Here is a 4,520-nt window from a genome sequence, read left to right as displayed (position 1 = left end):
ACCTTCAGAAAACATAAATATTTTCATTACAGTTTATAACAGCAGCAAAATTACAGCTATAATGTAACAGCAAAAATGATTTTATGGCTGGGAGTGACCAAACTATGAAGAACTGTGTGAAAGGGTCATAACATTAGAAAGGCTGAGAACCACAGAGTTAAAGAATGCACATTTTCTTTATTGTTCATATTTTTTTCTTACAAACTTGCAGAAGGAAGAAGAAACTCTAAAAATTTAGTGTTGACACGACATGTTACTTTTATGTGATTTAAGAACTCAAATTACTTTAAATTAAGAAGACTAAACAAACAATTTTTAGGGTCTAGCACCAGGGATAAGAAAGTAGCAACAGTTACATGAAGAATGCTGGACAACAAAGCTGCTAATAGCAATTTAGTCTCTAGAGACAGATGGCCAAGGCTCGGATCCCAACTCTGTCAATTACAAGTTAAGTGTCTTCAGGAAGTCATCTTACCTTCTCAGCTTCAGTGTCCTTATTGTAAGTGGACAGAATTGTAGTGCACTCCTTTTAAATGGTAGTATAAGGACTAACGGAGAAAATCAATTTAAAATGCTCAGCATTTTAATTGCCATTATTATGGTTATTGGAATCATATTGTGCAGAATTCAAGTACTCCATGGAGAAGACCAGAGTAGTACTTGCTACTCTTACTTTCAGGATGTAGCAACTGAATAGAGATTGAGAATTTAAATTTTTTGACAGGTGCAAATGGTTATTTCAGGCAGCATATTCCAAGACTTGCAGGTGGCAGAACTGGCAGTCAATATTGCAGTTCACTTAAAATATGAGGTTCGCGTGAGGATAACCCAAGAAAAAATAGACCTGGAGATGTAAATACAGTCAGAGTACAGGCCATCTCAGACTGCTTAACCACAGCTGTCCGCTAGATACTGTGTTGTTTTCTCTACAGACAGTTAAGTAAATTGCTACATGATTTCCTGTCAGTCATAAGATAATATTGTTGTAAAGTCTAAAGAAATGTCATAGGTCTTATGTTCAGGTACTCAGGCATGATGTCGGGACCCTGCAGGTATACAGAGACACTTAATTGCAGATATGTAGTGGAAGTGTGCTTTTGTCTTGTTTCATGTAAACCCTTCCATGATTACTGTGCTCCTCTTTCTCTCAACAGACTATAGACAGTGTAAAAGACAGATAATAATGCAATGCAGACAGTGTACTCTGTATTATTAAAGTCAACAAAGCAAAAGAGACAGGAGAAGAAGAAGTTGTCATCCAACAATTGATTCTGTCAGTTACCATCTCTATAGGGATCCTAATTTGTGTGTTTCATTCATAGGTACCTCAGTTCACAAGGATTTAATCTACACAGCTCACTTCAGTATAGCTTATAGAGCATCTATCCTAAACCAATTTCATACCAGCCTCCGGGAGAAAGGACAAAAAGGGATGAATTTGAGAAGGACCATGACCTTGTCCTATGTGTGCTCATAATTCATGCAAAGCAGAATGATGGGCGCTATGATGAATAGATTCTATAAAGAGATCTATTCCTCAGTGGCAGAAGGGAAACTTTAGAATTACATTACATTAAAATATGGCAGAACTTGTAGGATGTTAGGAATTACAAAGTTGTATAGTACTGCATTTTGGGGATGTTATGAGGAATTATTAACTTTGAAGTATTTTCTGGGCATAAAAATGCTCCAGAAAAAGACTTTGAATCTCAGAAGTCCAAGTATTTTTTCAGAATAGAACTGTCATGATAATTTTGATGCTTTTTTCGTACATTTTATGTACTGTCTGCTGTCAGCTTTGAGATATTGTGTGAAATGCTTTATGTCCTTCATTCACCCAATAAGTCAGTAATTAAATAAATAAAAATACATAAATAAATAAATAAATACAACTAAAATGACAAGATAGATCGAGACAGGCAGGATATTGTGTTCAAGTGCATCAAGTGCATTTTTTTCCTTCTTCAGAAAATTCATTTTATTTAAGCTCCCAACACAAATGAGCTATTTTGTTTTTAAATTACAGAACTAAGTCTGAACTAAAATATGAAAACAAATAGCTTCCATGTAGTGAGAGCTGAAATCTGTGAAGACATTCTGAGTAACTGAACTTCTGTTTCATGTAATAGTCCTTAGTTTTTAAGGGGCTGCCAGGCCAGGCCCACCACTGCCTTGGCTCTGCTTCTTTTCTCTCTTTGCCTTCAGCTTTTTCTCTGCCTGTGGCTCATCCGCACAGGGCACTGGCCATGCTGGTCTAGAAGAATCTCTTTGTTTCTCTTAATTTCAGTGTCCATTTTTTTTTTTTTTTTTGTGGTCCATCCTTTTCATGATCTGACACACATTGCATTTTCTCCTGGCAATGTTTGGGTACCACCATTGTTGCTATTTCTTCAACATCTTTCATTAAACCATCATTGTCAACTTTGAGAATACTTTTAAGTCTGTTGAGCTGCCTTGGGGTATTCTTTTCTTTATTTTTTCCTCTTTTCAGCACTCATCTTCCTTTTCCATTTACTCTGTAAGCTTTTGGCCATGCTTTACCTACGAAACACAACAATGCACCTCGCGTGGGACACTAACCGTGTGCATCTACGTTTTAACACCATGCTCTTGTCAATACTTTAAGACAGCTTATGCAGTATGAGAATTTGTGCTGAGAATAAAGACATGGAGAATGGCACCCAGCATACCTGTGACTGCCATGGCTGGAGGGCAAAATAAAGAACACTGTTAGGCGTGGGAGTGGAGTTTCTGGAAGGGATGTGTTTGGGGTCCTTCCCTGATAACAGCTTAGGTTCTTGTGCAAGTTTTGGTGGTTTAATTGTCCTATATCTTCTTTTAGCTTCTCTAAATCATGTGGTTGTATTTATGAATATTAATAAGTATGCCAATGTACTATTTTGAGAATTAAATAAGAAACATAAAATACTTAGCATGGTGCTTCATTATCACAGAGATTAATAAATATTAGTCACCATTACCCTTATTAAAGTTGTATTACTGTTCTTGACATTCATTTATGATGCAGTGAATAATAAAGCTTATACTGGTTTAAAGTTGCCTTAGAAAAATGCAAGTGCAGAGTGGTCTCATCTAATCAGTGAGGGATACCAGACCATCTCCAACTCCTTGTCTAATGTCTAGAAATTTAGGAATGAACTGCTTGCAGTTCCAGGAATCCAAATCTTTCTCATTAACAGCACAGCATGATGCCTGTACCTAAGCACACCATATATTTAATTCTCCTTTATAGTGTTCTTCTTTTAAGAGTGTGGTTGTAGTTAATTATGTAAATATATTTTGCTTCACTCCTACCCCTGCTTGACTGAAAGTTCCCCAGCGGCATTGACTAGGCCAAATTTATCTTCCTACACATCTTTCTGATTGGTACATAGGAGACCTTTAACAGACATTTGCATAATGCGTGCCCTCTTGGGTGAATGGAGAAATTATAACATTTTAGAAAATTTCCCAAGTGACTCATCGATTTCTCACTGATGTATATTTCCCTAAATAATTTTGGAAGTCTTTAAAAACAGCAATATAAGTTCCTTGAGCTCTGGATGGGTAGTTTTGGTTCTTCTGTAGAGTTTCTCATTTCAGCTTGTAAAATTAATGAGGCTGTATTCACAGTTGAAATGTTATTGGTTTGCCTTAGCTCCCCCTTTAAGTGGCAGCGACCGGAGGGTGTCCTTTACATTCCGGCTAATGTACAGGTAGTCTTCATCCTCCATTACCCTATTATTGAATGCAGAACAAGTGTCAGAATAAGTCAGCTTGTGACAGAGACATGAAAACAGAGCATTTTTTTGTGTGTGTGGAAGAAGATAAGATTTTAAGAGCAATGATTTCACTGCTTTTGTTCCATAACTCACTAGATTGGATTTTGAAGAAAATATAAAATGCTCCACTTTACACCATATTTTCAGAGATACTGCACTCAATCCTCTACCTGAACTATGCAAGAGGTTAGGTTTGTTTTTCCTGCAGTACAGTAGATGTTCAAAAGTGTCATACAATTGCATATTACTTTAGTACAACTATAAAATAGGTTGTTTGGAAAATAATGAGCAATTAATAGTAATATTAGCATTCTTTTGGAAAGGGAGAAGGATTAGGGGCTTTGAGATACTAAAATTGCATTTTTTTAGTTTTATATTTTATTTAGTGGATATATTTTTCACACTGGTGCTATTTGATTAAATTAAAAGACCATTGTTTTCAGGTTGTTATATGTCTATCTAAAGATAGATAGATAAATAGAAATATATAATATATATTTGAAGAAAAATGGGAATTTAATTTAATTTATTTCAACATGTAAATCTGATAGGTCCCATATTACAATATCAACCATAACTCCAGAGATATCAAGGTGACATCCTCTGTCTTTAGGATATTATAGAACTTTTCTTTATGATAAATTGTATATGTGGATCTTGCTCAACTGAAGGAAATGCCTTAAAATAGTGTTTTGATCTTCATGGAGACTATGCTTGAATTTAAAATAGTCACTTTAG

General features: G+C 35.6%; 1 pseudogene; it reads right to left on the bottom strand.

Annotated features, from left to right (window-relative positions):
- Positions 1-2,132: 2,132 nt before the first annotated feature.
- On the bottom strand, positions 2,133-2,534 carry LOC110566810 (protein LLP homolog; annotated as a pseudogene).
- Between the last annotated feature and the right edge of the window lie 1,986 nt (positions 2,535-4,520).

This window comes from Meriones unguiculatus, chromosome 17 (genome assembly GCF_030254825.1).
Source record: "Meriones unguiculatus strain TT.TT164.6M chromosome 17, Bangor_MerUng_6.1, whole genome shotgun sequence".
Taxonomy (NCBI): domain Eukaryota; kingdom Metazoa; phylum Chordata; class Mammalia; order Rodentia; family Muridae; genus Meriones; species Meriones unguiculatus.
This window is presented reverse-complemented; position numbering and strand designations above follow the sequence as displayed.